Source organism: Narcine bancroftii, chromosome 9 (assembly GCF_036971445.1).
Source record: "Narcine bancroftii isolate sNarBan1 chromosome 9, sNarBan1.hap1, whole genome shotgun sequence".
In the NCBI taxonomy this organism is placed as follows: Eukaryota; Metazoa; Chordata; class Chondrichthyes; order Torpediniformes; family Narcinidae; genus Narcine; species Narcine bancroftii.
In genome coordinates, this window is record NC_091477.1 from 71,228,422 (window position 1) to 71,252,208 (window position 23,787).

The window sequence follows — 23,787 nt, forward strand, 5'->3', positions numbered from 1 at the left end:
AATAAATTAACAGAACCATAGTAGAAATACAAGAGATAATACAAAAATTACCAAATAATAAAACACCAGGAGAGGATGGATTCCCAATAGAATTCTATAAAACATTTAAAGATTTATTAATTCCTCCCCTCCTGGAAGTAATCAACCAGATTGATGAAACACAAAGCTTACCAGATTCATGTAAAACAGCAATAATTACAGTAATACTAAAGCAAGGGAAAGATCCACTCGCACCAGCGTCATATAGACCAATATCTTTACTTAACACAGATAATAAGATAATAGCTAAACTATTAGCAAACAGATTAGCAGAGTATGTACCGAAAATGGTAAATCTAGACCAAACTGGATTTATTAAAAAAAGGCGCACAACAGACAATATTTGTAAATTTATTAACTTAATTCATGCAGTAGAAGGGAGTAAAGCGCCAACAGTAGCAGTTGCTTTAGACGCAGAGAAGGTCTTTGACAGAGTAGAATGGAATTATTTATTCAAGGTATTGCAAAAATTCAGTTTACCAGAGAAGTATATTATATAAGGGACCATTGGCGAAAGTGACAGTAAATGGATATGTATCAAAGCAATTTAACTTAAGCAGATCAACACGGCAGGGATGCCCACTATCACCTTTATTGTTCGCGTTAGCTATAGAACCACTAGCAGAATTGATAAGAACAGAAAATAATATAAAAGGGATAAAAATAAAAGACAAGGAATATAAAATCAGTTTATTTGCGGATGATGTTATAGTATACTTAACAGAACCAGAAATATCAATAAAAGAATTATATAAGAAATTGAAGGAATATGGAGAAGTGTCGGGTTACAAGATTAACGTAAATAAAAGTGAAGCAATGCATATGAATAATGCGGATTTCTCAAAATTTAAGAAGGAATCACCATTCAGATGGCAAATGCAAGCAATAACATACCTAGGTATACAAATAAATAAAAATCTCGGCCAACTATATAAACTCAATTATTATCCACTAATGAAAAAAATACAGGACGATTTAGAGCATTGGAAAGATTTACCACTAACACTAATAGGAAGGATAAACTGTATTAAAATGAAGATTTTTCCAAGGATATTATACCTATTTCAGGCATTGCCAATACACCTGACAGAGAAATTCTTCAAGGAGTTAAAGAAAATAATAAGGAAATTTTTATCGAAGGGGGGGAAACCGAGGATAGCACTAGATAAATTAACAGAATGGTATAAACAAGGAGGCTTACAAGTGCCAAACTTTAAAAATTATTATAGAGCCGCACAATTAAGATACCTATCAGATTTTTATCAAACAAGGGAAATGCCAGATTGGACTAGATTAGAATTAGATAAAATAGGGGAAAGGATACCTGAACACATATTATATAAATGGGATGAAAAATTGGTACAACATAGAAGTTCTCCAGTATTACATCATCTACTCAATATTTGGAAGAAGGTTCATGTAGAAAGAAATAAAACAAATTATCAATTACCAAAACTAATATTGACGCAAAATAAGTTACTCCATTTTACAATAGATAACCTTTCCTTTAGAGAATGGGAGAAAAAAGGGATCAAAAGAATAGAAAATTGTTTTTCAGGAAATAGATTATTATCCTTTGAACAAATGAAAGATAAATACAATATAACTCAAGATACAGTGCTGGCATATTACCAATTGAGATCCTACTTGAAGGACAAATTAGGAAGCAGTCTGAGTTTACCAGAGGGAAGTAACTTTGAATATGTGATTACAGATACAATGATAATCAAAAGATTTATAACAAATATGTATATTAAACTGCAAGAAAAGGAGAATGAGGAAACAAATGGTAAAACTCAACAAAAATGGGAACAAGATTTAAATATAAAGATAAAAAAGGAAACATGGGAGAAGTTATGTTCTGGATCGATGAGAAATACAATAAATACGAGGTTACATATGATACAATACAGCTGGATACACAAGCTATACATTACACCTCAAAAGTTAAATAAATGGGACCCAACAGTATCTGATAGATGTTTTCGATGTAAAAAAGAAATGGGAACAACAATTCATGCAATCTGGACATGTGAGAAAGTAGAAAAATTTTGGGAAGATCTAAACCAAATATTAAATAAAATTACAGAAAACAATATACCAAAGAATCCAGAGATCTTCCTCCTAAGTAACATAAAAAACAAAGAATTTGGAATTGATTTGGAGGATGCACAAAAAAGATTTGTTAAGATAGCTCTAGCCGTAGCAAAAAAATGTATTATGTCAACCTGGAAATCGGAAGATAATTTGAAAATACAACAATGGTATATAGCGAAAACCTACCGGGGACATTCACTACCTAAATTAACGAAAGGAGAAGGAAATGAAAAGAATTGACTCAGTGGAATTTCTTGTTTATTTTTATTGAATGACAACATTGTTTGACTGGTTTAATGTATCCTAGATTTTGTACTTTAAATGGACGGGAGGGGGGAGGTAGGGAGGGTGGGATGGGAGGAGGAGAAAATGGCACTGTATATATTTGAAAAGGAAAAAGTATGTATCATGGTTAATGTGGTTTATGGTGTGAAAAATAAAATTTTTTTTAAAAAAGTTAGAGAACATTATGAATTACCTGAGTCTTGTTCTAGTGCTTTAATTACAGTAATTCCAAAAAAAGAGATCCTTTGAAGGTATCTTCATATAGACCAATTTCGTTGTTAAATGTATATTATAAAATAATAGATAAAATATTAGCGAATAGATTGGCTAAATTTTTACCTAAGTTGATTCATATGGATCAAACAGGTTTTATAAAGAATAGATATGCTTCAGGTAACATTTTGCGGTTGATTAGTTTGATGAATAGATTTCGACAATCTTCAGATCATCCGATGGTGATATCTCTAGATGCAGAAAAGGCATTTGATAGAGTTGAATGGAACTTTTTGTTTAAAGTTTTGGATTAATTCAACTTTGGTCCTTTTTTTATTGGTTGGATTAGGGCTCTATATAGTAAACCGGTAGCTGAATGGTTGACGAATGGTTTGATTTTGGAACCCTTTAAGCTATCTTGATCAACTCGTCAAGGTTGTCCTTTATCACCGGCTTTGTTTGCGTTAGTGATTGAACCTTTAGCACAATTGATAAGACAAAATATACAGGTATGAAAGCTTTAGACGAGGAATATAAAATTAATTTATTTGCTGATGATGTATTGGTGTATTTAATAAACCCAGCTCAGTCACTTTTGCACTTGAAGGAGTGTTTAATACAATATGGATGTCTTTCTGGATATAAGGTTAATTGGGAAAAAAGTGAAATATTACTGGTAAGTGAAGAACATTATTCAGTTTATAAGAATATTATTAATTAGAAATGGACTGATCGAATTAAATATTTGGGTTTAATTTTGAATGTTAATTATCAATCTTTATATAAATTAAATTATGTTCCATTAATGAAAAAAAATTAAAACTGATTTGATCAAATGGAAAGATTTACCTATTAATTTAATGGGTAGCATAAATACAATTAAGATGAATATCTTTCCGCGTATACAATATTTGTTTCAATCTATTCCGTATTTACTTAATTTTTTTTTCGAGATTTGAATAAAATAGTTAGGGAGTTTTTATGGAGAGGTAAATTTTCGAGAGTGGCTTTGAATAAATTAACTTGGAAATATGAGTTAGGGGGATTACGTATACCACATTTTCAAAATTATTATGAAGCAGCCCAACTTAAATTTATTAGTTCATTGATGGATTTGATACGACCTCCTAGTTGGGCCAAAATTGAGATGGGAAATATTTCTGAAATTGAAATATATCAATTTTTGTTTAGATGGAATATAAATTTGTTACAACAATATAATGTGCCTATATTAAAACATTTAATTAAGTTATGGATAAAGAAAAGTAAAATGACAGGCTCTTGGGGTAAATTATCGGCTTTGACTCCGTTGTATAATAATCAACTTATTCCTTTTTCAATACATTATCGAAGTTTATTGCATTGGAGATTTAAAGGTGTGAAAAATTTGGGAGATTGTTTTAAAGAGGGTAAATTTTTATCTTTTAATCAGATGAGGGAAGGTTTTAGTATTGATAAGAATTCTTTGTTTCTATATTATCAAATTCAATCTTTGGTAAGATGCATGTTTGGTAGAGATATGATTTTACCTGAAATGACTAAATTTGAGACTTTTCTTATGAAGGTACCAGAGAAGGGTTATATTTCATCTATGTATCAAATATTACAGGATGGTATGGATAAAAAAGGTTGGGATAGATCTAAAAGTAATGGGAAGCGGATACTGGTTTTATTTTTTCCCGAAGATGATTGGTTAGATATTTGTTTATGATAGTGTAACTAGATTGATAAATGCCCATTATGCAATGATTTAACTACAATTTTTTACATCAGTTATATTTAACATCTGAAAAATTTAAAAAATATGGTTTTCTTGAATCAGATTTGTGTTTTAGATGTGGTGATACAGTTGAAACTTTTTTTCATGCCGTTTGGTCATGTATACATTTACAATCTTTTTGGAAGAAAATTCAGTCGTTTTTAGAATATCTGTATAAGATTAAAATAGTTTTAGATCCAACAGTATTTTTATTGGGTAGTTTGCAACCTTTGAAAGGCTTGGGATGAGATAAGTTTCAGCTTCTTTTTGTATATTTAGCTTTATCCGTAGCGATAAAATTTATTGCTAGTACCTGGAAAGATACAAATATGATTGATATTAATAGATGGCATAATGAGATTAAATACTGTTTAATAATGGAAAAAAATTACGTATGTTTCGCGTGATAATTATAATTTTTTAATTAATAAGTGGTCATTATATTCAGAATATTTACATTTCAATTTACATTGATTAGATCTTAATATGTTTATTTAATTTTTCTTCAATATTTTTTCTTTCTTTATGGCTCTCCTTGAGGGAGTTGGCTGAAGGGGGGGGTTTCTCTTTTTTTACATATATATAAAAAATAACGTTCATGTTTATGGTTAATTGTTATATATGTCATATTATTTGTTTTTTGAACAAATAAATAAAATTTTTTAAAAAACTGAGTGTCTTCCTCGATTCCTTCCTTTCGTCCAATAATTCAGACATCATTCTGTCAACTAAAGTTCTCCATGTGGTCAATTTTGTCCAACAGTCTTTGTTTATCTGACTCCCATTCTTTGGCTTTTTTTTCTCCAAAGCCTCAAGCTTTTCAAGTGTTTTCATCAGTTCAGTCTCTCCTTGGCCCATTCTCTCCATCAGGTCTTCAACAAATCTCTTATTTCCCATCATATCTTTCGTAACCATTTCAACACTTATGAATCAGTTACTCAAATTCTTCCTTTTTTCCAGGATGATGCTCAGCTCTTGACCCGACTCCCCAGCTTCACCTGGTTCTGCCATTACCTGTTGCCATTTTTGCACCGTTCCCTTTCGGACTTTCACCCGATGTTCCAGGTTGAAGAGGAGCTTCTTCAGTCTTTGTTCTTGGTTGCCTTGGCATCTTTCTGCTAGCTTTATCCTTTTTTGATGAAGAAAATCTCGATTTTCAAGTATTAACCATCAATTTAGCACTCTTTGTGGAGAGCTCAAGCAAAACATGTCTCCCCCACCCCCCCCCCCCCCCACCAAGTCCAAACATTCTGGTCTCTCCTCATTAATACCCCAAGCCGCTATCTTTCCCTGGTGAAGCATAAAAAATTGGTCATATTTCTCAGAGGCCAAATTATTGTGTCATAGTTTGCATATGATCTTCGTCTATTCCTAGAGGTATAAACCCATGCAAGCCACACAGAGTCATAGAGCATAGAAACAGACCCTTTGGTGGCCCCAGCATATCCATGACAATTATTGTACTCTACATTAATCCTATTTACCATGATAAGCATCCTTGAGCCACCCTTTCTACTTGGCTCGCTTTATTTAAGGTTCTGTGTGCAGCAACCCATAGTCAGTACTGCTGCCTCACAGCTCCAGCAATAGTTAGATTCCAACCTCCCCCACTGGTCATGTGGAGTTTACACATTCTCATGTGGATTTCCTCTGGTTACTATGGCTTCCTCCATATTGGGCTGTGGAGGAACTACTTCACCACAAACTGCTTCAACAATATGTGGGACTAATGTTCTGTCTGCCCTTTCTATTTCCATTCCTTCCTGCATTTCTGGCATTCCCAGGACCTTGGGGATCCATTCTTTTATAAATTCTTTCATATTTTTGCCTTCTTCATCTTCCTTAAGGCCCACTATCTTTATATTGTTTCTCCTATATAGTTTTCCATTATATCCATCTTCTGAGCTAACAACTCCTGTGTTTCTTTAACTTTTTTATCAATTTCTTCCAATTTTCTTTTTAAGTCGTTCTCTTCCATTTCTACAGTTGTTTCTCAATCTTCCACCTTGTCTAATCTTTTCCCTATTTCTGTTATGACCAGCTCTATTCTACTCACTTTTTCTTCTGTTACAGTCACTGCGAAATCAGTTGACATTTATGAGCGGGTTCGCAATCCAAATGGAGAGGGGAGTTGTGGTTGCCCTGCAAAGGTCAAGGGGCAACTCAGAGAGGGGGGGGGGGAACATTTGGAGTTAAGAAAATTTTAGATGTGGGAATAGTGGAAATATATCATGTTTTAGAAGTGTTGTCTTACAGTGCGTTCAAAAAAAAAACAGAAATGGATATGGGGGAAAGGTGGTGATGAGGAAGCGGAAATGAGAGGTAAACAAAGTATGAAATGGCCATGTTGAACTATATGACTATAAATATTAATAGAATACATAACCAAATCAAAAGGAAGAGGCTGTTAAATTTACTGAAGAAATAAAAAATTGATATAGTATTCGTGCAGGAAACACATCTAACTGAAGTGGAACACAAGAAATTAAGGAGAGAATGGGTAGGGCACGTAACGGCAGCATCATATAACTCAAAAGCCAGAGGAGTAGCTATATTAATCAATAAAAATGTTCCAATCAAAATAGAGGAGGAAATAATAGATCCAGCAGGAAGGTATGTAATGATAAAGTGTCAGATATATTCTGAATTTTGGAATTTGCTCAATGTATATGCACCTAATGAAGAGGATCAAAAATTTATACAAGATATCTTTTTGAAGATTGCAGATACGCAGGGGAATATACTGATAGGAGGGGACTTTAACCTTAATTTGGACTCAAACATGGATAAAACTGGAAAAAAAGACTAGCAGAAAGAAAATAACCAAATTTATGACTAAATCAATGCGGGAAATGTAACTTTTGGATATATGGAGGAGACAACACCCAAAGGAGAAGGAATACTCATATTATTCGAGTAGACATAAACCATACTCAAGGATTGACCTGTTCCTGTTGTCCACATCCAAGGGAGAGTTAGAAAAATGGAATATAAAGCTAGATTATTATCGGATCATTCACCCCTGTTATTAGCAATAGAGCTGGAGGACATCCCACCAAGAACGTATAGATGGAGATTAAATTCCATGATACTTAAAAGACAGGATTTTAGAGAATTCATTGAGCGCCAAATTAAAATGTACTTTGAAATAAATACAGAATCAGTGAAAGATAAATTTATACTATGGGATGCAATGAAAGCTTTCATCAGAGGGCAGATAACAAGTTATGTAACTAAGATGAAGAAGGACTACAATCAGGAAATAGAACAGCTGGAAAGGGAAATAGCAAGTACAGAAAAAGAATTAGCAACAAGGGAAGATACAACAAAAAGAGAATTGGCGGACAAAAAAAATACGAAACACTACAAACATACAAGGTAGAGAAGAACATAATGAAGACAAAGCAGAAGTATTATGAACTAGGAGAAAAAAAAACACAAAATACTAGCTTGGCAGCTTAAAACAGAACAAACTAAAACGGTATTGGCATCAAAGAAAAAGGACAAACAAATTACATAAAACCCAACGGAGATCAATGAAAACTTCAAGGAATTCTACGAGCAATTATAATCGAACTGAGAAGGAAGGGAAAGAAGACAAAACAGATGAGTTTCTAGCTAAAATTGAACTACCGAAATTGCAAGAAGAGGAGCAAAACAAATTAATAAAATCATTTCAAATAGAGGAAATACAGGATATATTAAAAAAACTACCGAACAATAAAACGCCTGAAGAGGATGGACTCCCAATAGAATTCTATAAAACATTTAAAGATTTATTAATTTCTCCTCTCCTGGAAGTAATGAACCAGATTGAAGAAACACAAAACACGCCAGATTCATGCAAAACAGCAATAATTACAGTAATACCAAAGACGGGGAAAGATCCACTAACACCAGCATCGTATAGACCAATATCTCTACTCAACTCAGATTATAAGATAATAGCAAAACTATTAGCAAACAGATTGGCCAACTGTGTACCAAAACTAGTAAAACTAGATCAAACTGGATTTATTAAGAAAAGGCAAACTACGGAGAATATCTGCAAGTTCATTAACTTAATCCATGCAGTACAAGGAAACAAGACGCCAACAGTGGTGGTTGCCTTAGACGCAGAGAAAGCCTTTGACAGAGTAGAATGGAATTACTTATTCAAAGTACTAGAGAAGTTCAACCGACCAGAGAAATATATTAATTGGATTAAAGCATTATATAAGGGACCATTGGCGAAGGTGACAGTAAATATATACCAATTTAAATTAAGTAGGTCAACTAGGCAGGGATGTCTACTATCTCCCTCACTGTTCGTGTTAGCTATAGAATCCTTGGCAGAACTGATAAGAAGAAAAAATAAAATAAGAGGGATAAAAATAAAAGAGAAGGAATATAAAATCAGTCTATTTGCAGATGACATCATAGTATACTTAACAGAACCAGAATTATCAAAAAAAGAATTGCATAAGAAATTGAAGGAATATGAAGAAGTATCAGGTACAAGATCAATGCAAATAAAAGTGAAGCGATGCCAATGAATAATGCAGATTTCACAAAGTTTAAGAAAGAATCACCATTTAAATGGCAAACACAAGCAATCATCCGATACCGAAGTATTCAACTAGATAATAATCTAGGCCATCTATACAAATTAAATTATCAGCCGTTAATAAAGAAATTAGAAGAGGACTTAGAACATTGGAAAGATTTACCACTAACACTGATAGGAAGGGTAAATTGCATTAAAATGAATATCTTCCCAAGGATACAATACCTATTTCAATCGTTACCAATTCACCTAACAGAGAAATTCTTCAAAGAAAATAATAAGGAAATTCTTATGGAAAGGAGGGAAACCGAGGATAGCACTAGATAAATTAACAGAATGGTACAAACAAGGAGGCTTACAGCTACCAATCTTTAAGAATCATTAAGATTATTAAGAGCACAATTAAGATACCTATCAGATTTTTATCAAACAAGGGAAAAACCAGATTGGACCAGATTAGAGCTAGATAAAATAGGGGAGAAGGTACATGAACATATACTATATAAGTGGGATGAAAAGCTGGTGCAACATAGGAATTCACCAGTACTGCACCATCTGCTCAACATTTGGAAGAAGATTCACGTCGAAAGGAAAAAAACAAATTACCAACTACCAAAATTAATATTGACGCAAAATCAACTAATCCCTTTCACAATAGATAACCTTTTCTTTAGAGAATGGGAGAGAAAAGGGATCAAAAGAATAGAAAATTGTTTTTTGGGAAATAAATTATTATCTTTTGAGCAAATGAAGTGCAAATATGGTATAACTCACGGTACAATGTTTGCATACCACCAACTGAAAACCTACTTGAAGGACAAATTGGGAAGCAGGCTGAGGTTACCAGAAGGAAGCAGTTTTGAATATGTGATTACAGACACAATGATAATTAAAAGATTTATAACAAACATGTACATCAAATTGCAAGAGAAAGAGAATGATGAAATAAGCTGTAAACCCAAACAAAAGTGGGAACAAGATCTAAACATAAAGATAAAGAATGAAACATGGGAAAAGCTATGCTCCAGAACTATGAGAAATACAATAAACACGAGGTTACGCATGATACAATATAATTGGTTACACAGGCTATACACCACGCCCCAAAAGTTAAATAAATGGGACCCAACAGTATCAGATAGATGTTTTCACTGTAAGGAGGAAACGGGAACCATAGTACATGCAATTTGGGCATCTGAGAAAGTGGAAAAGTTTTGGGAAGATCTAAATCAGGTATTAAATAAAATCACTAAAAATAACATACCAAAAAATCCAGAGATCTTTCTTCTAAGTAATATAAGAAGTAAAGAACTTGGCCTCAATTTGGATGAAGTACAAAAAAGATTTATTATGATAGCCTTAGCCATAGCAAAAAAAATGTATAATGTCAACCTGGAAATCAGAAGATAGTCTGAGAATACAGCAATGGTACATAGAAATGAATAAATGTATTCCATTGGAAAAAATAACATAATTTAAGAAATAACATCACAGTATTCGAACAAATTTGGGAACCGTACATGGAACACAACAGAGAGATCGTACGGAGGACCTGCACCACCTAAAACGACAGAATGAGAAGACAACGAAATGAACTGACCCAGTGTGTAAAAGTTGATGACACAATTTTCTTGTTTATTTTCATTGCGTCATGACATTGTTTAATGGGTTTGATGTATTGTATATGTTGAACGTTTAGTGGGTGGGGAGGGGGGTGGGAAGGAGGGAAGGGAAGGAGGAAAAAGGAGAGAAAATGACACTGTGTTTATTCAAGAGGGAAATGTTCATGTGTATTTTGGTCAATATGGTTCATAGTGTGAAAAATGTTTTAAAATAAATAAAAAAAATAGGTGGGAAGTTGTTAAGGTTGAAGTGGGTGGGGGGGGGGGGGTTTAATGAACACATGGGAGAGACGAGGTTACAGGGGAATATCTGGGAGAGGAGGATGGATCCAAGAGCTAGAATAGTCTCAAAAGATTTCCTTGCATTTCAGAATATAAAAAAAACATTTTACAAATGGAGAAACACCAAAGCTGCAGGTGCATAATTTCACTTCTCTAAAATATTTTCCTGGACTCCATATTTCAGAAGACCTCCCCTGAAACCAGCACATTATGACGGGAGGAAAGGGAGCTGGAGGTAAGGAGATTGAGGGATATGGAAGGACTCAAAGGAAAAGGATTAACAGAAAATGGATAATTCAACATGAAAGCCATCTGGCTGAAGAGTGCCCAAATGGAATGCAAGATGTCATAAAAGGAATACAACACTTTCCAAGTCAAGTTTATTATCATCTAATTGTTCAAGTACAACTGGACCAAATAGCGTTCTCCAGTCCTCAGTGCAAAACGTATACAACACACATGAAGACTAACAATATATATGCAGGACAAGTATTTCATTAACACAAGTATTGTTTCATGTATAGGAGAGTCTCGTATGTTTAGCATGAGCAGTTCAGCATTCTTACTGCCAGTGGGAAGAAGCTGTTCTCAGTCTAGTGGTGCTGGCACCGTTACTACTGTATCTCTTTCCCGATGAGCAGTTGACAGATGCTGTGTGCAGGGCGGAAGGTGTCCACAATGATGTTATGCACCCTCTTCAGACAATGATCCAGGTAGACGATGTTGATGGAAGGCAGGGAGACTCCAGTGATCGTCTCTGCTACTCATGGTCCAGTGGATTGACTTCCGATCCATTTCTCTGCAACTGACATACCACACTGTGATGCAGCCAGCTAGGACCTACTCGATAGAGCTCCTGTAGAAGGTTGACATAATGATGGCCAGTAACTTTTCCCTCTTCAGTCTTCTCAGGAAGTGCAGTCGCTGTTGTGCCTTCCAGACAAGTGAGGAGATGTTGAGTGTCCACGATAGGTCATTATCAAGTCATCTTTATTCGTCGTTCATACCATAACTACCAATGCAATGCACAGTAAAGAAAAGAGGGCATTTCTCCAGGACCATAGAGCAGATTTACATAAATAGGAGTTAAATATTGTCATAATACATTAAAAATCCATGATATACTAATACACATGTTCATGATGGCTTGGGGGAAAAAAAAATCTGTTGCACAATCTGGACGTGTGGGCAGAAGGGAGAAAAGTTTAATGTGGGGTGTGTGGAGTCCTTCACAATGCTTATTGCCTTCCACATGCATAGTGTGTTTTAGATGTCCGTCATGGTAGGAAGAGAAACCCTAATGATCTTCTCCGCTACTCCACAATCCTCTGCAGGGTCTTACTGTCTGAGGTGATACAGTTTCCAAACCAGGTGGTGATGCAATTGCACAGGATGCTCTCAATATATCCTCTGTAGAATGTAGTGAGGATGGAAGGTGGGAAATGAACTTTCCTCAGCCTTCGCAGGAAGTAGAGGCGCTGCTGGGGTTTCTTGGCAATGGAGCTGGTGTTAAGGGACCAGGTGATGTTCTCTGCCAAGAAACTTGATACTCTTGACAACATCAACAGTAGAACCATTAATGGTCAGCAGAGAGTGACCCCCTGGGCCCTCCTGAAGTTGACAACCATCTCTTTTGTTTTATTAACACTCAGATGCAAGTTGTTGGCTCTGCACCAGTCCATTAGCGACTGCACCTCATCTCTGTATGCTAACTCTAACCTATCGTTTTTGCTGATAAGGGCCATCTTGGTCACATCGTCAGTGAACTTGATGATGTGGTACAAGGTGTGTTTAGCTGCACAGTCATGGGTCAGCAGAGTGAACAGCAGTGGACTAAGCACGCAGCCCTGGGGGGGCCCTTGTGCTCAGTGTAATGGTCTGCTTCTGATCTGGACTGCCGGAGGTCTCCCTGTCAGGAAGTCAAGAGTCCAATTGCAGAGGGAGGTGTTTAGGCTAAGCAGGGCCAATTTCCTTATCAGGTACTGTGGAATGATTGTGTTGAATGCTGAACTGAAGTCGATAAGCAGCATTCAAACACTTGTGCTTATTTTCCAGGTGGGTGGAGGCTAGATGGAGGGTGGTGGCAATGGCATCATCTGTACAGCAGTTGGATCTATATGCTAACTCCAGGGGGTCCAGTGAGGGGGGCAGCAGGTGCTTGATGTGCCTCATGAAAAGACCCTCAAAACACTTCATGACAGTAGACGTGAGCATAACAGGGCAATAGTCATTGAGGCAGGACAATGAGGACTTCTTCAGCATAGGAACGACAGTGGCAGCTTTGAAGCACATTGTGAACGTCAAGGAACTTGGTGCTCTCCACTTTCCTATCAGAGATCTACCCTCCTTTAGTCTCTTCCACCTTCCCATCTGTATCCACTCTTTTATATTAGCCTATGCTCCTCCTCTTTCTACCTCCCCCCCACCTTTTTTTCCAGGTGTCTGCCTGTTTTGCTTGTACCCAAGGGCCCAACCTGAACCATTGGTTACCCTTTACTTCCTATGGATATGGCGTGCCCTGCAAGGTTTGTGTATTGCACTTGATCCCAGCATCTGCAGATGAATTTCAAGCCATCACTGCAGACAACATGAACAGCTCCATCCCAACTGAAACTTGGCCCGGTCCCTTGTGAATATATGTTCTCATTCAAAGAAAGACATGGACAAGACATTCTAAATGGACTAAAATATATCGACAAATGGAATTTAACGACAATTGTAGCAATAAAATGGATTTTGATTTAAATAAAAATGAAAGCATTTCCTACAGCTTTTTCTCAGCACTGCATTAGAGAGACAGTCTAGACATTTGATCTCAAGTGTCTGGAGTTGCATTGAACCCAGAGTCAATGATGTCAGAAGCTGAGCCATAACTGCCAGTAAGATCACAGATTGATTCATCATATAATTGAGGCAAATAGCCCATGGCACAGCAGTGACATTTGGAGCTACAGTGTTACAGGGTGTTAAAGAGTAAAGGGATCAAAGAAGTAGCAGCTCAAATTATCATTAAAAAAAGCATCACAAACCAAAAGCAAATTAAGCATTGGTGTTCCTACCTTGTGGGAGAGGATTGATAAGAAAAAAATGTTAATCGTGTGTGGAAACTCTACGAGACCCCCCCTAAGCGTCTGTCACATAAAATGATTACAGAGGACAATTGAGATTCAAATTATGTAACCACAACTGAGAAGTTTATAAATTGGAAAGATCAAACTGGAAAAGCAAAATTGATGATGACCTTGGCCATTTTTAAACTGTGAAAATTCCAAGATTGATGTAGGGAAAATGACATTCTACGTAGGATGTATCAAGAGCATCCTGTGCAACTGCATCACTGCCTGGTTTGGAAGCTGATCCTCCTCGGACCATAAGACCTGCAGAGGATAGTGAAGTCAGCAGAAAAGATCATTGGAGGTGCTCTTCCCATCATGAAGGACATTTATAACACTCGAAGCAGACAAAAGGCAATAAACATTGTGAAAGACTTCACTCACCCCTCAAGTAAACTGTTCTCCCTTCTGCCATCTGGTAGGAGGTACTGCAGCACTCGGGCCCAAATGTGTAGATTGGGTAAGAACTTTTCCCCCCAAGCCATCATACTCCTGAACTCCCAGAACATGTGGGGATTAGGTATCATGGAATGTTAATGTCTTAAATATTTGAAATGTGTTGAACATCTATTCTAACTGAAATTTATGTAAATATGCATCTTGGTCTGGAGACACGCTATCTTGTCTTTACTGTGCAAGCAGGGTATGAATGACAAATAAAGATGACTTGACTTGATACCCACAGGTGAGGCAAAAATTAGAGCATGAAGATGCTGATTATGAATAAATCTAATTGGAAATTCACACTAGATCATAAAAAAGATTTCATTTATTCATGAACCCTTTATAATCTCAGGAAATCCCAAATACTTAAAAGTCAATGAAGTGCCATCAAAATACTCTTGCAAAAGGGATCACAGTAGCCAATGCCAGAGCAGCTCTTGCATCATTTATATCAAAAAGGTAAATAAATACAGAATTTGTTTCCCAGCTCTCATTCCTTGGTGCATGCACAGATGAAGCAGTTTCAGAAAAATCTCAATATGTACATTTCTCGGGTCCCAAACCCTCACTACATCTTATAATACTGGGGTGGCTTGTATTATTAAACATAACATTACAGCATAGTTCAGGCCCTTCGGCCCACAATGTTGTGCAACTTGTACAAATCTACTCCACAACAATCTAACCCTTCGCTACCTCACACCCAGAATCCTTTATTTTTCTGACAACCATGTGCCTATCTAAAATTCTTTGAACATCCTTACTGTACCAACCCCTCTTGCCTCAGAAATGCATTTCAGGCACCCATCACAGTGTTAAAAAGAGAACCCCCCCAAAGATTTTTTCTGCTGAATTTGCTATCTTCTGACATCTTCCCAAAGTTTATTTCCCTCATCCTAAACAAACGTCCTCTGGCATTAGCTATGGTCAACCCAGGAAAAAGATGGCCATCCACCCAATCCAATCCTCTCATAATCTTATATACTTCTATTGTCACCTCTCATCCATCATGGCTCCAAATAGAAAATCCCCCCGCTCTGTCAACCTTGCTTCATAAGACTTTCTCCAATCTATGCAACATCCTGGTAAATCTCCCTTCACCATCTCTAAAGCTTCTACATCCTTCCTGAGGCAATCAGAGCTGCATGGAATACTCTAGGTGTGGTCTAACCAGAATTTTATAGAGATGCAACGTTACCTCATGCTTCTTCAACTCAATCCCCTGACTAACAAAGGCCAGCACACCATGCATCTTCTTAATCACCCCATCAACTTCATGGAAACTTTAAGGGATCTCTGGATGAACATCAAGATCTTTGTTCCTAAATGCGGTTAAGAATCCTACCATTGACCTTCCAAAATGGATCACTTCATACCTATCCATTTTGAACTCCATCTGCCATCTGTCTGTCCCACTCTGCTTTCTACTTATAGTCTGTTGTAACAATCTTCTATAGTATCTACAGTACCTTCTTAGGACCAGATGAGATATACCCCAGGTTATGACGGGAAACGAGGTGAGAGATTGCTGGGGCATTGACAATGATTTTTGTTTCCTCCCTGGCCACAGGAGGATTACCAGAGGATTTGAGAATGGCAAATGTGGTCCCCTTGTTTAAGAAAGGCAAGAGGGGAATCCTGGGAAATATAGATCAGTGAGCCAATGAATTTTGTCAGTGGTGCAAACTATTGGGAGAGGATTCTTAGGGACAGGATTTCCAGGCTACTATACAATTCTCATGAGCCTTTCCTGACTTTTGCTTCCTAAACCTTGTGTCAACCATGGATCCTTTATCCTACAATCTTTCCCTGTCTCAATAGGACAAACCTATCCAAAACCCCATGAAAATGGTCCCTTAACATCCTCAACAAGTACCAGGCTTATCCAATCATAATTAGCCCTTCCCCAATTAAACATTTTCCTATTTTGTCTGTTCTTATCCTTGTCCATAGCTATGCTCAAGGTCACCATCTCAGAAAGGTTTGCCACTGAAAGGTCTGTCAACTGACCTGGCCCATTTATTTACACAGTACTAGATCCAGTCTGGTCTCTCCTCTAGTTAGGTTCTCAAATCCTTCTTGGACACACATGACAAATTCTTCCCTATCTGACCCTTTTCCATATCGTGTCATTTAAATCAAAGGCTCTTGGGGCCCAGTGGGGATCAACTCCCCTCCCTGACCCACCCCCACCATCAATCCAGATTGGGTCATTGCAAACCTCTCCTAACTGAGTGGGAGAATGTCAATTTGGGTGTACTATATTGCTAACCTGGTGAGTTAATCATCTTTGCAACAGAAGCTCCTCAGGCTCCTCATGGGTTTGGGTTTACAGTGTTTTCTTCCCCACCTCCCCCACACCTCCAATTTGAAATTAGACAGGGATCAGAGTAGTAGATTGCAGTGAGAAGTTCTACCCTGCTCCCAGGCTGCTGTTATCATAGGGTAATCCAGCAGAGATAGCAACTCCATATCCAGAAACTCAATATGTTATCTTTCAGGTGCAGTTATTGACAATGGAAATCAAAGTTGATTGATCTTCACCTGTTTTTTTGAAGAGGCAATAGCACAAGTTAATACTGTATGGAAGAAAACATCTTTGTTCATATGGATGATATTGTTTAATGTAGACATATTACTGGCCTACATTGTCAGTCATTCTTATAATCACCTCCTCTGCCAATGTATCACTAGATAGCCAAGTTTTACAGAGCCAGCTAGCAAGAAAAGCAGGTATGGATGGAATCCCCCCCAGAGGTCTGGAAGGCTGGCGGCAAAACTCTGCATGTCAAACTGCATGAGTTTTTCAAGCTTTGTTGGGACCAAGGAAAACTGCCTCAGGACCTTCGTGATGCCATCATCATCACCCTGTACAAAAACAAAGGCGAGAAATCAGACTGCTCAAACTACAGGGGAATCACGCTGCTCTCCATTGCAGGCAAAATCTTCGCTAGGATTCTCCTAAATAGAATAATACCTAGTGTCGCCGAGAATATTCTCCCAGAATCACAGTGCGGCTTTCGCGCAAACAGAGGAACCACTGACATGGTCTTTGCCCTCAGACAGCTCCAAGAAAAGTGCAGAGAACAAAACAAAGGACTCTACATCACCTTTGTTGACCTCACCAAAGCCTTCGACACCGTGAGCAGGAAAGGGCTTTGGCAAATACTAGAGCGCATCGGATGCCCCCCAAAGTTCCTCAACATGGTTATCCAACTGCACGAAAACCAATAAGGTCGGGTCAGATACAGCAATGAGCTCTCTGAACCCTTCTCCATTAACAATGGCGTGAAGCAAGGCTGTGTTCTCGCACCAACCCTCTTTTCAATCTTCTTCAGCATGATGCTGAACCAAGCCATGAAAGACCTCAACAATGAAGACGCTGCTTACATCTGGTACCGCACGGATGGCAGTCTCTTCAATCTGAGGCGCCTGCAAGCTCACACCAAGACACAAGAGAAACTTGTCCGTGAACTACTCTTTGCAGATGATGCCGCTTTAGTTGCCCATTCAGAGCCAGCTCTTCAGCGCTTGATATCCTGTTTTGCGGAAACTGCCAAAATGTTTGGCCTGGAAGTCAGCCTGAAGAAAACGGAGGTCCTCCATCAGCCAGTTCCCCACCATGACTACCAGCCCCCCTACATCTCCATCGGGCACACAAAACTCAAAACGGTCAACCAGTTTACCTATCTCGGATGCACCATTTCATCAGATGCAAGGATCGACAACGAGATAGACAGCAGACTCTCCAAGGCAAATAGCGCCTTTGGAAGACTACACAAAAGAGTCTGGAAAAACAACCAACTGAAAAACCTCACAAAGATTAGCGTATACAGAGCCGTTGTCATACCCACACTCCTGTTTGGCTCCAAATCATGGGTCCTCTACCGGCATCACCTACGGCTCCTAGAACGCTTCCACCAGCGTTGTCTCCGTTCCATCCTCAAAATTCATTGGAGCGACTTCATCCCTAACATCGAAGTACTCGAGATGGCAGAGGCCGACAGCATCGAGTCCACGCTGCTGAAGATCCAGCTGCCCTGGGTGGGTCACGTCTCCAGAATGGAGGACCATCGCCTCCTCAAGATCGTGTTATATGGCGAGCTCTCCACTGGCCACCGTGACAGAGGTGCACCAAAGAGGTACAAGGACTGCCTAAAGAAATCTCTTGGTGCCTGCCACATTGACCACCGCCAGTGGGCTGATATCGCCTCAAACCGTGCATCTTGGCGCCTCACAGTTCGGCGGGCAGCAACCTCCTTTGAAGACCGCAGAGCCCACCTCACTTTCAAAAGACAAAGGAGGAAAAACCCAACACCCAACCCACCAATTTTCCCCTGCAACCGCTGCAACCATGTCTGCCTGTCCCGCATCGGACTTCTCAGCCACAATCGAGCATGCCGCTGACGTGGACTTTTACCCCCTCCATAAATCTTCGTCCGCGAAGCCAAGCCAAAGAAAGAAACAGAGCCAGCTAGCAAGAAAATTTTAGGGCTGTGGAATTTTTTACAAAATTACAGGAAACAGCTGGGAGCCTCAAACAGCAACGTGTGGCTTAGGCAAGCACCATCTGTGTATAACATCAGGGAATGGGAATCAGGAAGGGTTTCACGACAGCAACTCTTAGTAAGATCTGAAGAGAAGCAGCCAATACCTGCTCCGTGTACCAGTTCTCAGGAGACCAATCTTCCATTTCAGACAGAAAGCACTGGGTAAACAATCAGCCACTGGGCATCATAACTACTCTTCAAGCATGCATCTAGATTGTGCCATGCATCTAGATTGTGCCAGCTGGATATTCACTTAGCTTCGCAGTTGCGCCCAACTTTGATATTTGGATTTTTAAATAACATTTTTTTCTCTCTGCACTCCATTTACCATGATCTTGGCTGAACTAACCACCCAATCCTAGTTTGTGCAATTAAAACTGACACATACTAAGTGCTACAAATTCCCTTTATCTGCCAAACCATTGGGGAGCATAGTCCAATCCAGTTCCAAACTATTTCTGTCCTGATAGGTTTTGTTACATACATGCAACATTTCCCTAGCATTTTAAAAGCCCATTTTTTAAGTGGAGTCATTACTATATTGTATGAAAAGATAGCAACTCACCAAAAGAACCCAAAAGTAAAAAAGAAATGCCAGTTGACTCTAATTAGTTGAGAGAGGAATTCTGTCCAAGACTTCAAGCACTGTCCTAAAATTTGTTATGTCCACCTGAACAGTGCACAGATCCTGTATTTAACATTACCTCTAATGTGATTAAGCATTGTTTAACCCTTTCTGTCCATTGGTGGAATGGAAATCTCTGTCCAGCAAAATGTTGAAGGCACTACTTACACTGACCTGCATTGTTAGCTGGACAATACAGCAGGACCCAGATTTGAACCCCAGTCTCTACTGAGTAATCTGGAATGCTTTAACCATATGCTCTGTCCCCAAGCTTGAAGGGAAGGGAAAAGCCACTGGCAAGCAACTAATATTAGAAATGTTGTGTATGCAAAGGTCATTTGAGGGCAGGACAATACCCTCTGGCCCACAGTCATTGACTTGCTGCCACTTATCACAAGGGTTTAAGTGAACAACAGTCTGTGAGCAAGTTACCAAAGAACAAACAGAATATAATGTAAATAACTATAATAAATTGCACAGTAATCATCTGTGCAACTGAAGCATACCTGCTCTGGAAGTTTTGGAAACAAGTAATTTACACAGATGATTGGCCTATTGAAATTCTATGGAGAATTCAGTCAGCTTCACTTCCATTCCTGGCTAGGATCAAACTTTCCCAACTTGTGAAGCCTGAAACACAAGAGACAGAAACAGTAGCTGTCAAAAAGAATTAGATACCACTGATTCAGAAATATTCATATACTTACATCTACCTGATCTGCTTAGAATCATAAGTAACAACTCAGACAATTTTAAACATTACCACAGGATCACTCCCCAATGTAACAGAGGGCAGGTGAAAGCTTCATATTTTTGTCAACTCACGTAGGAAAATTCCCAGAACTATGATCATTTAAAATCTTTGCTCTGTCAAACAGTGACTGAAGAGTAAATTATGAGCTGCACCAGGTGGGGTCAAGAACTGTTCGTAGAAGTCTGTCTCTTCATAGGAAATGCAAAAGCAATCAGAGACATCAAGTATACCGCAACATGAAAGTGACCTATCTTCAATTTCCAACATCCATTTGTACCAGTGGCATAGATGAGTTTATAGATACAGGAAGCCCAACACTGGATGCAATATCCTGTCAGGAAGATCTATAGGAAACCACACCATAAAATGTATTTTTCTTACCATCTCAAATTAAATTTCAGTTTCTTTTGAAATGCATTATCACTGGATCAGCACCAAGTAAATCTGACCCTGTCAAGCATGTTGCAGTATTGGTGGACACCATCAACATAAATTTCAAAACAGGTTCTATTATACCTCAGCTAGATTGTCACATGACACAGATTGTGGAGGAAACTGATAGGACATCTGGATCACATGAGGCAGTGTAAAGACCAGCAACACTGGATGGCAACACTGCGCAAGTGATAGGAAAACACAAAGGTGGTGAGATTATGACGGACAATTTTCCAAAATTCTGTGTTACAAAGCCACAAGTTCAATCATTAACTTTCAATTTGAAAACATCAGATCAAGGTGCCAGAAAGATGTGTGTGTCTCTGTTATAACCATATAACAATTACAGCATAGAAATAGGCCAGTTCGGACCTTCTAGTTCATGTTGAACACCTTCTCCTACCTAGTCTCAATGATCCACACCCAGCCCATAACCTTCCATAATCCCTCTCGTCCATAAACCCATCCAACATTCTTGATATCCATCATTGTTGATAGCCTTCCTATATTTTGACCTCTAAGATTGCACACAATATTCCAAATGTGGCCTTCTACAAGTTCAACATGACATCTCAACTCCTGTACTCAATACTCAGATTTATGAAGGCCAACATACCAGAAGCTTTCTTCACCACCCTATCTACATGTGACTCAATTTTCAGGAAATAATGTGTCAGAATTCCTACATCCCTTTGTTCTACTGCACTCCTCAACTGTCGACCATTTAACGTGTAGGACCTCTGCTGGTTATTCCTACCAAAATGTAGCACCTCACACTTCTCAGTATTGAACTCCATCTGCCATCTTTCTGCCCACTCTTCTAACTGGCCTAGATCTCACTGCATGCTTAGAAAACCTTCCTCCCAGTCCACGACACCACCAATCTTAGTCATCATCTGTATACTTACTAATCCTATCATCTAGATCATTAATATATATGACAAACAACAATGGATCTGCTTCTTGTGCAGTCTACAGTTGAAATGCAAAACAACACTAACCACTCAATTGATGATCAAAATTTGCCAAAAGCATTTTTCAGATTTGCCCGTGTCTGCCTTGTGTTGGTCAGGATGGGGAGTTTATCATTGGGAATCAACTGAGATATTCTTTATCCAGCACTCTCTGACATACATAATGAAACTGCTGTTCATTCCGCCTCTAGGATATCAGTTCTTTTTCCAATTCAGGATGTCTAATGTTTAGTCTTGTTTAAAGAGGAGAAATATACCAGTGACCTGCATTGAATTCGTCCATCGTTATTGAATGAAGATCTACCGGGACCAATGCCTGAAGAGGGCGCACAAAATCAGTGAACCGGTGCGGACTCGAAAGGCCAACATGGCCTGTTTCCGCTCCGTAAATGGTTATATGTGCCGGCAAATATTCTATTAGTACTTAAAGCAAGATCATACCCTAGCAGAATGTCAAGCACCATCACACCGAGCACAGGCATACCTCAGGGCTGCATGCTCATCCCACTCCCGTTCATGCTACTGACCCATGACTGCATCGCCAGATCCAGCCCCAACAAAGACATCATTTCCAGAGGACACGACAGTAGTTGGTCTCGTCAGCAACAACAATGAGTCACACTAAAGAGAAGATGTGGAAAATCTTGTGGTATGGTGCAAAGGTAACAACCTGAATCTCAACATAGGATATGATCGTGGTCTTTAGGAGAACCAGGAACTACAACCCTCCACTACACATCAATAACTAATAGCGTAGAATAACTAATAGCGTAGAGAGTGGAGAGACCAAGTTCCTGGAGTTCACATAACTATTGACCTACTGAAAAAACTTCCTAATTTTGCTTTGAATGCACCCTGACCATATTTAAGTCAAAGATTCAGTAAAGGGTCCCAACCCGAAGCACTGACTGACCATTTCCCTCCATGGATGCTGCCTGACCCACCGAGTCCCTCCAACCTCTCCTCAGTTCACTCAAGATTTCAGCATCTGAAATTTTTGTGCTACTTTAAGGTTGTTTGCTGGATTTTGATGGTCCAACAAGAAGAAATAAGGTATTTAGATCTGAGACTCTGTCTGTGCCTCTGCAAATGGATCCCTCAGTATCAGACCCCGATCAGTGTGGATCAGCAACATCACCTCCTCCTCAGTGACATAGGGTCACCCCAAGCCTGTGTGCTTAGTCCCTGCTCTACTCCTTATAATTAAGTAGCCAAGTTCAACTCCAAACCAATCTACAAATTTAGTGACATCATCATCATTGTCAGCCAAATAACTGGAAATGAGGAGTCAGAATTCAGGCTGGAGGTTGAGAATCTGGTTGTGTCGTGCCAGACAACTATCTTGCTCTCAAAATCATCAAGACCTAGGAGCTTAGTGCTGATTTTAGGAAGGAGAGTCAAAGGGACCACACATCTGTTGTCATTGATGGGACTGTGGTGGAGAGGGTCAGAACCTTTGAGTTCCTGGGTGTCCTTATTTTAGAAGGTGTTTTCTGGAGTAAATACATGGAGACAACTGTGAAGAAGGCATACCAATGCCTTCTACTTTCTGAGGAGATTTGATATGCTGCTGGACAGGTGCATTGTATAAAGTATACCAACAACCTGCATCACTAGTTGGTTTGGCAATCTAAGTGCCCTGGAACACAGAAGGTAGCAAACATAACCAGGTCCATCATACACTCTGACCACCCATCCATTAAAGACATCTATGTGAGGTGTTACCTCAAGAAGGAAGTCAACATCATAAAGGACCCCTATTACCCTGGTCACAACTTCTCACTGCTACCTTCAGCCAGAAGGTACTGAAGCCCAAAGACCAGCACCTGTAGGTTCAAGAACAGTTTTTTTCCAGTTACCAGACCCTTGATCTGTTATCAGGGACTGCTCCAACAGTGAAAAATGCTTTTGGCACTACTGCAATTCACCATTTTTGCACTAGGATTACTGTGAATATATATTACCTATTTATTGTCTCTTTTAATTCAATTAGTTTATGGTCATTGTTTTTCTTTACAAAGTATGCATTGAGCTGCAGAAAGTAAGAAT

The 23,787-nt window shown here is 38.6% G+C and overlaps 1 protein-coding gene across 2 annotated transcripts in view; it reads right to left on the reverse strand.

The window, feature by feature from the left end:
* The window catches only part of LOC138742263 (AMMECR1-like protein), a 105,889-nt gene that overhangs the window by 71,675 nt on the left and 10,427 nt on the right, over positions 1 to 23,787 (reverse strand). For both annotated transcript variants that reach the window (XM_069896400.1, XM_069896401.1), the window contains exon 2: positions 20,082 to 20,205. The gene's annotated coding sequence lies outside the window, so the exon portion shown is untranslated. The remainder of the gene's footprint in view (positions 1 to 20,081; positions 20,206 to 23,787) is intronic.